Here is a 13,854-nt window from a genome sequence, read left to right as displayed (position 1 = left end):
GGGTACGAAAGGATAGGCAGAGCCTTAGCTACGGCGAGGTTGTATGAGTTCAGGCCCCTCTACGATGGAGGTAAAAGCCCTACATCTCAGTGCTCTTGGGAGCTTGTTGTCGAGTGGAATATGGATTACAGTGAATTGCTAACCCCTGCACCAGTGGGGAAGGGCGGCTTATATAGAGTGCGCTTTCCTTCACAACGGTTCGGTGCACAGAGGTGGAGTAGTGGCGATTAAATGCCTACGTTACAGGTAAAGTATGTCTTAAATGCTAATAAAGGTACATGGAAACGTATGACCGTTGCCCTCCAGGGGGGTTACGATGTACAGAGTGGAATCCAGTCGGTAAGTTTGATACGCTCCGAATGCTCATCTCCGACTGGATGATGGAGCAATCGTCACCGACTGGATGATGGGAAGTCCTTAGTTCAGTCGGAACTGACTAAGGGCCTTATCCCTTATGAAGGGTAGTCCTTGGGTAGGACCCATAGGGCAGGCCTATGACCCTACCCTAGGACTATAACCCCATCATTAGTCCCCGAATGGATTGGGGTTGGAACGACGAAGCGATGCTTGGAGTACGGATCCGACTCGTATGGATGCGACTTTGACGTTGTTTGCCTCGATCCATTTTATCCTCTTGACCAGTGATCCGAGTGGATGTATTTGTGAAACGAACCGTCAGGGACCGAGTGCTTCCGTGGAATATTTTGACGTGACCAGTCAACTGACAGCGACGGATTTTCTGGGATCCTCAAATTTCGGTTGCCGCGCACTCAGCGGGGATGATGACATCGTAATCGAGTAGTATCTGCCGCCTCGAGTTCCGCGCCTTCATCTCCTCCACTAATATCGCAGCAACCGGTCGGGGGATAAGATTTCGGGGCCACCTGCTAGTGACCCAGTCAGAACCTTATTTAAACCTCTACAGCGAGGGTTTTTCATTGCACTCGCGTGATAACTCGCACTTGACCCGCTTCTCTCGTGACCTCCTGCGCATCCCAAGCTCCTTCCTTCCCCTCCTCCCCCGCGGATCTGCAGCCTCCACCATGACGAAGGGGCAGACGAGCAAGCTCGAGGTGCGGAAGAAGAAGAAGAAGGCCGCTCCTGCTCAGCGGCGGCAGCGAGCACTGCCGGCGGGTTGGATCCAGGGGATTTCCTCCCCTCCACAGTGACGAAGGAGGACATGCTGGAGCTGGTGGAGCAAGGCATGATCGAGCACAAGACGTGGAGGCTGCCGGCGGAGGGCGAGACGGAGCCGACGCCCCAGGAGGGGGAGCGCGTCTTGCTGCTCAGTCACGTGTACCGAGGCTTCTCTCTGCCTCCTCATCCCTTCTTCAGAGGTATAATGAACCACTTCGGGGCGCAGCTCCACCATTTTCCTCCCAACGCAATAGCTCATCTCTCTGCCTTCGTCGTGATGTGCGAGTGTTTTATCGGCTGTCCTCCCCATTGGGGGCTCTTTAAGCACATCTTCTCTGCTAGATCTCAAACCATCAAAAGACTTAGCCAGTCGGACGACAAAACTCACCTCCTCCAGCTCTGCGGAGGCTTAGGCTTCCAGAAGAAAAGTAAAAGTAGCTATCCCGCTCTTCAGTTGTCTGAATCCGTTAGGAACTGGCAGTCGACTTGGTTCTACTGCCAGGACGTTGCTTGCCCGAATGCCGCAACTAGATTGCCACCTTTTAGCCTAGACCGACCGGCTCCGCCTAGGCAGCTTGCGCTCACGAAGATGGAGAAGATCCAGATCCAGCCTCTGGTCGATGCGCTGGTAGAGGTCGTCCGAAAGGGGGTCACTGGCATAAATTTGCTGGAGATTTTTTTGGGTCGGCGTATCCAGCCTTTGCAAGCTCGACACCACGCCATGTGGCACTACACGGGGCCTGAGGACTCCACTCGGACTAACCCCGAGTGCGTGACCGGGGAGCTCGTGATGTCGTGGGTCCGCAACATCACAGGCGCTTGCGATAACCCCAGAGGAGCCCGGCGAGTGAAGCCCTTCCGCGCGGACAACCCTCCTCCGAATGAGGTGAGTATAACTTGTCGAGTGCACACAATTGTCTTAGATTTATCGCTTTTTCTTGCATCATTGTCTGACGTCTGATGTTGTCGACTGTATCTCGTGCAGGCGTGGACCAACTGGTTTTCTCCTGTCTCGAACGGGAATCCGGCTGAGGAAGAGGAAGGTAGCCAGGAGGGCAGCGTGGAGAGCGTCGAGTACGTCTCCGACAGTGGGGAGATGAAGGAGGAGTCCGAAGAAGAAGACGAGGAAGACGAGGAACAGAACTCGCCACCCCCACCACTAGAGCCTCGAACTAAACGCCGTCACGAACCCGTGGCTCCTCCAGCGGCCTCGAGTGCCCCGCCAGCTCCTCATGTGGTTCCGAGTGCCTTGCCAGCTACTCCCGTGGTTCCGAGTGCTCGGAGCACAAAGAGGACCAGGGACTCTGCTGCCGAGCCCGCGGGCCAGCCCTCTAAGGTGGCCAAACCGAGTGGATCTAAGCCTCGGAAGGCTTTGCCGCGGATGAGGATCGCCGTTCCCGTCGCCTCAACATAAGTGCATTGTCCTTCTATCTTCTTCTAGTATTTGATTGAACTCATGCTTATTGGTCGAGTGAATTTTACTCGACAGAGCTGCCACCTCCACCACTTCTCTGCCACGCCAGGAAGACGATCCCATGGATACAGACAACGTTGCCACGTCCCAGCAAGGTACGTCATGGCGACTCCGAGAGCTTACATTATTGTTTCACGAATTCTGTCTTCGGTCTTGCCCTTTTTCCTATGGTCTCACATAGTTTGGTCGGGCTTCCTTCAGAGGTGATTCATGTGGAGGAGGACGACCAGAAGAGGTCCGAGCAAGCTGCGGCGCCTGTCCTTGAGCTGTTCCGTCTGTTACTACTCCCGCCATGGACGCGCCGCCAACCGAGACGATGTCGTCGACTGAAACGGCGCTCATCGCTGCTGAACCGACTGGAGCAGGACTTGGGATGCCCAAGGAGTCTCTTGTGGTGCCAGGTCCGTCGACCGTCTAGTTTGACGCCCAGCGCCTTCCGGAAGATCAGGTGGGAGCTGCCAAGGAGGCCATGGTGCAGGCGGAGTTGATGGCGGGTGATGCCAAGAGAGCGTACGACTCCATCGCGTCTGTGTACAAGCGAAGCTTGGAACTCCGGGACGATATCCGAGTAAGTGGGCTAGTAAGTATTTGCTTTCCCCTTGTAACCCACTGGGTGTTTAAGCAATATACTCGGATACACAATTATTATTTTGCAGTGGGTTCACTCTTAGTGAACCCAGTGGGTGTAGTCCCCGAGACTTCTGTCGAGTGCTTGCACCGGCAGTTCTCTTTATATACATTTTCTTTAAGTTGATCAGATCAAAACTAATATGTTCGAATGTTACCGGTGGGGGCACTCCGAGTGCACCTACTGGATTAGTCCCCAAGAGTAATTTTACTCAGGTCGGGTAGTAGTAGCCTCATAGGCTTGTTTTTGTTATGTATCTCAATAGGGCGGACCTGTTTGAGCTTCAGCCAGTGGGGTCACTCTTAGTGAACCCACTGGGTGTAGTCCCCGAGACCGCTATCGACTGCTTGCGTCGGCAGGGGTCTGAAGAACTTGGAGTTTTTTTTATTGTTTTCCTTGTTGAATTTGTCTGATCTTCTGTTCGCGCTGATTTGCAGAAGACTTGCGAGATGGGATCAGCGTACAACACTCTGAAGGCTGAAAAGATTCAGCTTGCTGCGGAACTGGAGGCAGCAGTGCATGACTTGGCTGGTGTGAAGGGCGCTCTGGTTGAACGAGAGAAGTCCTTGGAGGAGTCCTGTGAGGCAAACAAGGCATTGGTGGCCGAAATGGAGAAAATGGGGAAACAAAGAACCGAGCTGATGGGACAGATGAAGGTGATGAACAGGCGGTGCATAACACAAGAGAAGTACGTCAGTGACTGGGCAAGGAAGATGATTGCGCTTCTCGGTGGTGAGTTCTGTTTTTTCGAGTGCTTGTTGACTGTGTATTTCATTCTACGCTTACTTTCTGCTCGTCTTGTCTTTGCAGATTTTTGTATGGACGCTGAGGCTGAAGCAGCTGACGTTGAGCGGTCGGTTATTCCGAATGTTCCACTCGGCGACGACGCCAATGGAGACATCTCCGAGCGCACATTCGCCTGGGTAAAGTGGGACCTTTCATCGGTCGACTGAGAGAGGTCGTCGGCCGAATCGACAAGGAGCTGTGGCCCGAAGACGAGTCCTGGCAAGAGATGGAAGGGTTGATGACTCGGCTGGAGGACGTCCCGAACCGAGTGCAGACGTGGAAGAAGTCTGCTGCTCGCTGTGGTGCGGACGTGGCGCTGTTGCTGGTCCAAGTGCACTGCAAGGAGGCTCGCGAAGAGAAGCTGAAAGCGCTGCAGGTCGTCAACACGAAGAAGCTTCGATTCGAAGACTTCATGGAGACCTTCCTTGAGAGCGCCACTCGCATCGCAGACGGGATCGACCTCGACACTTTCGTGGAGCCTGCCAGTCCCAGTGCCAGTCCTGACGATGCGTGAAAAAACTTTACCTCGGTATGCCGAGTGGTAGTTGTATCAAACTTTGGTCACTGCCGTTGGCCGTCACATTCGTGGTTCGGTGTGGATAAGCTTGATCTACACCGAACCAACTATCTTTAGACAAACTTTGAATTTGAATCGAATCTTTTGCTCTTCCTTTGCCAAAGAATTGTTGACACGATTTTGACTCGTGGTTTTTGTTTGGCATTTCTTGGTGAAGCCAATGGCAAACATGCGGAGCATGTAATTGTCAGTTGTCTTGACATCTGCATGAGCCTCACTGAGGGTCTGCTGAGTCTCCGAGTGGATCTGTAGGATACACTCGAAGGCAATTGTATACTTCGAGGGCGACTGTAAGGTCGTACTCGGAGCGAGTTGCTACTCATGTAATTGTCAGTTGTCTTGACATCTACATGAGCCTCAATGAGGTTCTGCTACTCATGTAATTGTCAGTTGTCTTGACATCTACATGAGCCTCAATGAGGTTCTGCTACTCATGTAATTGTCAGTTGTCTTGACATCTACATGACCCTCAATGAGGGTCTGCTAAGCCTCCGAGTGGATCTGTAAGATACACTCGAAGGAAGCTTTCTACTTAGGCGATTCTTGGTCGCAGACAAGTCCTCGAGTGCGACGTTTAGTGCACACTCGGAGAAAGTTAGTACTTAGGCGATTCTGGATCGCGGCTAAGTCCCCGAATGCAACGTTTAGTTCACACTCGGAGAAAGCTTGTACTTAGGCGATTCTTGATCGCAGCTAAGTCCCCGAGTGCGACGTTTAGTGCACACTCGGAGAAGGTTTGTACTTAGGCGATTCTAGATCGCATCTAAGTCCCCGAGTGCGACGTTTAGCGCACACTCGGAGAAAGTTTGTACTTAGGCGATTCTTGATCGCAGCTAAGTCCCCGAGTGCGATGTTTTAGTGCACACTCGGAGAAAGTTAGTACTTAGGCGATTCTGGATCGCAGCTAAGTCCCCGAATGCGACGTTTAGCGCACACTCGGAGAAAGTTTGTACTTAGGCGATTCTTGATCGCAGCTAAGTCCCCGAGTGCGACGTTTAGCGCACACTCGGAGAAAGTTTGTACTTAGGCGATTCTTGATCGCAGCTAAGTCCCCGAGTGCGACGTTTAGTGCACACTCGGAGAAAGTTAGTACTTAGGCGATTCTGGATCGCAGCTAAGTCCCCGAGTGCGACGTTTAGTGCACACTTGGAGAAAGTTTGTACTTAGGCGATTCTGGTTCGTAGCTAAGTTTTTTTTAAGACCGGAGTCTGCGAACGCGGAAGAATTTTGAATCTGCAAAAACTCAATCTGCTTTGTATTACTTCAACGATACTTGTTCTTTACATTGCTTCAGTCGACGGTCACGTGTAGAAGCGCTTCAGGAGATCTCCGTTCCATGCTCGCGGCTCGTCCGTTTCCCTGTCGAGGTTGTAGAGTCGATATGCTCTGTTGTTCAGCACCTTGGAGATGATGAAGGGTCCTTCCCAGGCGGGAGCCAACTTGTGAGGTCTCTGCTGATCCACTCGGAGCACCAGGTCGCCTGCTTGGAATGTACGACTCCTGACGTGTCGCGCGTGAAAGCGTCGCAGATCTTGTTGATAAATGGTTGAGCGAGTCAGTGCCATCTCGCGCTCCTCCTCTAGAAGATCTACTCTGTCTTGCCTTGCTTGCTCTACTTCAGCTTCGGAGAAGAGCTCAACTCGTAGAGCGTTGTGAAGCAAGTCACTCGGAAGGACTGCCTTTGCTCCGTAAACGAGGAAGAACGGGGATCGCCCTGTAGATCTATTTGGGGTTGTGCGGAGACCCCAAAGCACCGAAGGCAGCTCGGTGACCCATGCGCCGGCGGTATGTCCCACTTCTCGCAGGAGTCGAGGCTTCAAACCTTGCAGAATAAGTCCATTTGCCCGCTCTGCTTGCCCGTTTGTTTGGGGATGCACCATAGATGCAAAATCCACTCGAATACCTTGGCCTGTACAGAAACCTTTGAATCTGTCCGAGTCAAAGTTTGTTCCATTGTCAGTGATTATGCTGTGAGGTACCCCAAATCTGGAGATGATGTCCCTGACAAACTTGATGGCCGTAAGGGCGTCGAGCTTCTTGATGGGCTTGGCTTCAATCCACTTTGTGAACTTGTCGACTGCCACCAACAGATGTGTGAATCCCCCTTGGCCTGTCCTGAATGGACCGACTGTATCTAATCCCCACACTGCAAACGGCCAAACAAGAGGGATTGTCTTCAACGCAGATGTTGGCTTGTGGGACTTGTTAGAGTAGAACTGACAGCCTTCGCATCAGTCGACCATATCCTTCGCCATTTCATTCGCCTACAGCCAGAAGAAGCCAGCTCTGAATGCTTTGGCGACGATTGCCCTTGAGGAGGCGTGATGACTGCAGGTTCCCGAGTGAATTTCTTCCAGGATTAACTGTCCCTCCTCAGGGGAGATGCATCGTTGAAGGACGCCTGAAACGCTTTCCTTGTACATCTGGCCATCAATGACAGTGAACGACTTTGACCTGCGGACGATCTGTCTGGCTTGGACTTCGTCTTCTGGTAATTCTTGCCTCAGGATGTATGCAATGAACGACACAGTCCAATCAGGGATGATGGCAAGAATCTCATGATCAAATCAACCACAGCAGGGACTTCGACTTCAGTCGGATCTGTCGAGCTCTTTGGTTGTACTGGTTCCTCTGTGAAAGGATCTTCTTTAACTGAGGGAAGGTGGAGGTGCTCGAGGCAGACGTCACTCGGGACTGGTCTCCGAGTGGATCCGAGTTTTGCCAACTCATCAGCTGCTTGGTTTTTCAGTCGCAGAACATGGTGGAGTTCGAGACCTTCAAACTTTTTCTCGAGCTTCCTCACTGCATTGCAGTATGTGGTCATGGTGGGGTTCCCGACGTCCCACTCTTTCATCACTTGATTAACCACCAAATCCGAATCGCCATAGACCATCAGGCGACGGACGCCGAGTGCGATGGCCATGCGCAGTCCATAAAGGAGAGCTTCATACTCTGCCTCGTTGTTGGAGGAATCAAAGTGTATCTGCAACACATACTTGAGTTTGTCACCCTTTGGCAATATGATCACAACGCCAGCGCCGGAGCCATTCAACATCTTGGACCCATCGAAGAACATTGTCCAATGAGCCGAGTAGATGTGGGTCGGTTGCTGTTGTTCTACCCACTCTATTAAGTCAGCCAGAGCTTGAGACTTTATAGCTTTCTTGGCCTCGAACTTGATGTCGCAGTATAACATCTCCACTGCCCACTTCGCCACTCGGCCCGATGCGTCCCGATTGTGTAGGACTTCCGACAACGGAGCATCAGAAACGACAGACACCGAGTGGTCTTGGAAATAATGAGCCACCTTCTTCGCAGTCATGTAAATCCCGTAGATAAGTTTTTGATAGTGGGGATACCTCTGCTTGGAAGGAGTCAGGACTTCGGAGACATAATACACTCGCCGCTGAACCTTGTATGCTTTGCCTTCTTCTTCCTGTTCGACTGTGAGAACAGTGATGACGACTTGATTTGTAGCCGCGATGTACAGAAGAAGGGGTTCTTTACTAAGCGGAGCAGTAAGAACCGGCTGGGTGGAAAGTAGGACTTTGAGGTCGTCGAATGCGATTTGGGCTTCGTCTGTCCACTCGAAAGTATCTGATTTCTTCATGAGTCGGTACAGAGGAAGTGCCTTCTCGCCGAGTCGACTGATAAACCTGCTTAAAGCCGCTAGGCAACCTGTGAGCCTTTGAACATCGTGTATTCTGACCGGCCGCTCCATTCGGACGATGGTCCCGATCTTTTCGGGGTTGACATCGATCCCTCGTTCGGAAACGAAGAAACCGAGTAACTTTCCGCTGGGAACACCGAATGAACACTTGGCTGGGTTGAGCTTGATATCGTACCTACGAAGATTAGCGAATGTTTCTGCCAAGTCAGTCAGCAGGTCGGAACCTTTGCGTGACTTGACTACGATATCATCCATATACGCCTCCACATTCCGACCGATCTGGTCAAGGAGGCATTTTTGGATCATGCGCATAAAGGTTGCTCCTGCATTCTTCAAACCAAATGGCATAGTGATGTAGCAGAAGCACCCGAATGGGGTGATGAAGGCTGTTTTTAATTCATCGGGGCCATACAGACGGATCTAATGATAGCCCGAGTAGGCATCAAGGAATGACAAACGCTCGCAACCCGCAGTCGAATCGACAATTTGATCGATACGGGGGAGCGGAAAATGGTCTTTCGGGCTGACCTTATTGAGATGCTTGAAGTCGATGCACATTCGGAGCGACTTGTCCTTCTTGGGCACCATGGCAACATTGGCGAGCCACTCGGAGTGGTGTACCTCGCGAATGAAGTCGGCTGCCAAAAGCTTAGCCACCTCTTCTCTGATTGCCTTCCTCTTGTGCGCGGCGGACCGACGCAGGCGTTCTCGGACAGGCCGAGCGGCGGGATCCACATGCAGTCGGTTCTCAGCCAACTCCCTGGGTACACCTGGCATGTCAGCGGGCTTCCATGCGAAGATGTCCCAGATCTCACAGAGGAATTGGATGAGCTCGGCTTCCTATTTTGGATCAAGGGTGGTGGAGATGTTCGTCGGGGCAGCGGTGTCGTCCGTCGGGTGGATGCTGACCTTCTTCGTCTCTGTCGCCGACTGGAATGCGGACTCCGAAGCTGGCTTCTTCGAACGCATCAAGTCAGCGGGGTCGACTGTTTTCTTATACTCGTCAAGCTCGAGGACAGCCATCTGCTGATCGGCGATCCTCGATCCCTGCTGCAGACACTCCTCGGCCCGCTGCCGATTGCCTGTGATAGTGATCACACCTTTTGGGCCTGGCATCTTCAGCTTCAAGTACACGTAACATGGACGAGCCATGAAACGCGCATACGCCGGGCGGCCCAGAATTGCATGGTACGCACTCTGGAAGTCCACCACCTCGAACGTCAGCTTTTCCTTGCGGGAGCCGAAGACGACGTCCAACGCGATCTGGCCGAGTGACTTGGCCTTTCGTCCAGGGACGACTCCATGGAACTGCATGCTGCTCTCGCTAAGTTTGGACATCGGAATGCCCATCCCCTTGAGAGTGTCAGCGTACAAGATGTTCAAGCCACTGCCGCCGTCCATAAGGACTTTGCGCAGTCGGACTCCTTCCACCACCGGGTCGACGACAAGAGCCTGCCTCCGTGGGGTGGGTACGTGTGCTGGATGATCCGACTGGTCAAAGGTGATCGCAGTCTGAGACCATTTGAGAAACGTGGGGTTGGTCGACGTGGCCATGTTCACCTCCCTGTTCACCAGCTTCAGTCGACTCTTTCTCTCAACGTCAGCAAAAATCATCAGTGTTACATGGACTTGGGGGAACGAATCCTCCTTGTCCTCCTCATCCTGTTCATTGTCCTTTTCACTCGGCTGCCCTTCGCCGAACCCCTGGATCAGGAGGCGACATTGCCGAGTGGTATGCTTCGGAAATATGGCGTTGCCCTCTTCATCCATCTTCGTGTGAATTGGACATGGCTGGTCCAGGATGTGGTTTCCGAACTGCTTCTTCTTGGGGGTGAACTGAGCCTTCCCCTTGCCCTTGAACTTGGCATTGGTAACGGCTGCGGCCTCTGCATGCGGAGTGGACGGAGCTTTCTGCTTCTGCTTCCGAGTGTTGTTCCCATCTCCATCGGCGACTGCTTTGTGCTTGCCGCTACGAATGCGGTCCTCTTCTTCGCCATTTGCATAGCGTGCCGCTATCTCCATCATCTTACTCATGGAGATGTCGCCTGTTCGACCGAACTTCAGGTACAGATCTCTGTACCGCACGCCTGCCTTGAAGGCGCAGACTGCTTGGTGCTCTGTGACGTTCTCCACCGTGTGGTAGAGGGTCGTCCAACGTTGAATGAAATCGCGCAGGGGCTCATTCTGCTTCTGGACACAGTGCTGGAGCTCCACGAGACCAGCAGGGCGTTTGCACGTCCCTTCGAAGGTCCTGATGAAGACTCGGGCCAGATCTTCCCAGCTGTAGATGCTTGAGGGAGCCAACTGGTTCAGCCACGCTCGTGCCGAGCCGTCGAGCATCAGGGGGAGGTGTTTCATGGCGACGTGGTCGTCCCCTCCTCCAATCTGGACTGCCACTCGGTAGTCGTCCAGCCAAGTTTCTCGCTTGGATTCTCCTGTAAACTTGTTGATCCCCGTCGCCAATCGGAAGTTGGGAGGGATGTCAGCCAAACGGATGGCTCGACTGAAACACTCGGGACCAGAGACGATGGTCCTGCTTCCACTCGGACGGTCCATATCGTGACCATCGCGGTGGGCCCGGCCCCTGTCGACCCTCCTCTGGGCGATATGCCCTCTCGCGTCGGGCCTTGGATCATAAGTGTCACTGACTGAACGCCGATCATCATGATGTCGGGGCCCGTATGGCCCACCCTGCGGAGGGGTGCGTGAACGGCGACGATCTTCGGGATTCATGGAATGGCTGCCGCCCCTGTGTCGCTGATGAGAACTGGGGCTGTGAACTGACCGATGCGTGTTCGCGTGAACAGAACTATTGTGGATCCTGTTGTACGACTGGGAGACCGTTGAATTTTGTTGTTGCACCGTGTGCAGCAGGGCACAGATCTGCTCGATCCCTGTGCCCGCCTCTGAATCAGTCGGCTCGAGGGAATCGGCTATTTTGGCAGCGGTAGCCAGGTTGAGGACGGGTGTGCGAAACACCTCCACGTTGCTCCGACGAGTGTGCCGACTGGCAAAACGGCGGGGCTGACGGCGAGCGCCGGATGTTTCGCCGACCTCGTGCTCGTTCCGGCCAGTTTGGCGGGGACTTTCATGGGAGTTGGCCATGTGCACTTCGGCTGCAGGCCCGCGACCCAAGTACTCAGAAGGAAACTCAGTCGGAACTGAGTCCGAGCGCTGGGACGGCGGCGCAACCACAACCGACTCTAGGACCGCCACTTGTGAGGACGCGTTCTGGCGCGCCTGGCGTGTTGCACCCAACGCTGGAGCCGCGGACGGCGGGACCGCTTGTTGCGGCGCGTGACGGCGGCGTAGGTCGACACCGGAGCCGACTGCTGGAGAAGAAGGATACCGCGGGCGCCGGCACGGAAGTGCGTAGCCCCGCGACTGGGGAGCGCCTCGACGTCGAGAGGGGCATCCCGAAGCCATGCCGAATCGTCGACGATGAAGGAGAGAGCGCCGAAGAGGATCTCGCGACCCATGCTCAAATCTCCACCAGATGACATGATGAAAAGATGTAGTCGCAAACTCGCCGGAAGTCGCTTAGACGCCTGCCCCATGGTGGGCGCCAATTGTCGTGGGTATAAGTCTGACAATAGATGTGTAGGGTACGAAAGGATGGGCAGAGCCTTAGCTACGGCGAGGTTGTATGAGTTCAGGCCCCTCTACGGTGGAGGTAAAAGCCCTACGTCTCAGTGCTCTTGGGAGCTTGTTGTCGAGTGGAATATGGATTACAGTGAATTGCTAACCCCTGCACCAGTGGGGAAGGGCGGCTTATATAGAGTGCGCTGCCCTTCACAACGGTTCGGTGCACATAGGTGGAGTAGTGGCGATTAAATGCCTACGTTACAGGTAACGTATGTCTTAAATACTAATAAAGGTACATGGAAACGTATGACCGTTGCCATCCAGGGGGGTTACGATGTACAAAGTGGAATCCAGTCGGTAAGTTTGATACGCTCCGAATGCTCATCTTCGACTGGATGATGGAGCAATCGTCACCGACTGGATGATGGGAAGTCCTTAGTTCAGTCGGAGCTGACTAAGGGCCTTATCCCTTATGAAGGGTAGTCCTTGGGTAGGACCCATAGGGCAGGCCTATGACCCTACCCTAGGACTATAACCCCATCAGGAGGGGTGGCGCCCTAGGGACTTGCCCTAGGGTTTGGATGGCGCAAGAAGGAGGGAGGAGTCCTCCTCTAAGTCGGTTTGGAGGAGGAGAACTCATCTCCTATCCGGATTGGCCCCACCTCTCTCTCTTTAGTCACAATGCTTGCAAGGCTTATTGTGATGTTGTATTACTGAGTGGGCCCCGAGATACCTCTCCGTCATACGGAGTGACAAATCCTAGTCTTGATCCATCCTGAATCAATGGACACCTTCGGAGATACCTGTAGAGCACCTTTACAGTCACCTAGTTACGTTGCGATGTTTGATACACACAAGGTATTCTTCTGGTGTCAGTGAGTTACATGATCTCATGGTCATAGGAACATATAGTTGACATGCAGAAAAACAATAGCAATAAAACGACACGATCACATGCTATATTCATAGTTTGGGTCTTGTCCATCACATCATTCTTCTAATGATGTGACCCCGTTATCAAATAACAACACTTGTCTATGGCTAGGAAACCTTAACCATCTTTGATCAACGAGCTAGTCAACTAGAGGCTTACTAGGGACAATGTGTTGCTTATGTATCGACACATGTATCTGAGTTTCCATTCAATACAATTCTAGCATGGATAACAAACGATCATCTTGAACAAGGAAATATAATAATAACTATTTATTATTGCCTCTAGGGCATATTTCCAACACTGTCAAGAATAGACCGTTAGAGCACTTGTGTCTTCTTGATTACCCATTTATATTTCTAGTGAGAGAAGCTTTGGTGAGTGAACTTTAAATAAGGTAGAACATTGAAATTGTTCTTGGGATCATTATACACGACAAATGACATGAGAGTAGTTGTACCTTTATGATTCTACCTCTGTTTGAAATTCATATGCTTCAGAATACGCCAGTTATTTAAATATTAATTTACCTGAGAACAAGCAGATTAGCAGTATTGATTTACCTTGCTATTGTAACCACAATTAGAAGCGCCCCAACCATAGTAATATTCTCGAATTGCAGTTTCCTGGTACTCAGAGGCACACCAATTCGCGTGTAACTAAAATTTTGCCTCCCAAAAGTGTAACAAGAGAGCCCAAATACACACACAACAACGTGTAATCACCAACAAGCACATGCATGGATCCAATCCAGGGGATGAGGAGTGAGGTGGAGGAGGACCTCGAGCTGGGATGCCACTGGGACCTGAGTTTGGGCGTCGGACCACATGAGGACGGCTGGCGATGGGCTTCGATAGCACCGGCTCCGGAGCTCAGCATCGCATGACAGCGGAGAGCTAGGGAAAAATGGCGTGCTATACGCGGAGTGGACGAGCTCATTAGGGAGGTTTCAGATGTGGCACTCGCCCTAAGAAGAAGCGACGATGCCTCCCCACGTCCTTCCCGGATGGTGTGGCCCCCGCATCGTTGGAAGTGGTGATCAGCACCACACCCGTGGTGGCTC

The sequence above is a fragment of the Hordeum vulgare genome, chromosome 5H (assembly GCF_904849725.1).
Source record: "Hordeum vulgare subsp. vulgare chromosome 5H, MorexV3_pseudomolecules_assembly, whole genome shotgun sequence".
In the NCBI taxonomy this organism is placed as follows: Eukaryota; Viridiplantae; Streptophyta; class Magnoliopsida; order Poales; family Poaceae; genus Hordeum; species Hordeum vulgare.
Note: the sequence above shows the minus strand (reverse complement) of the source record.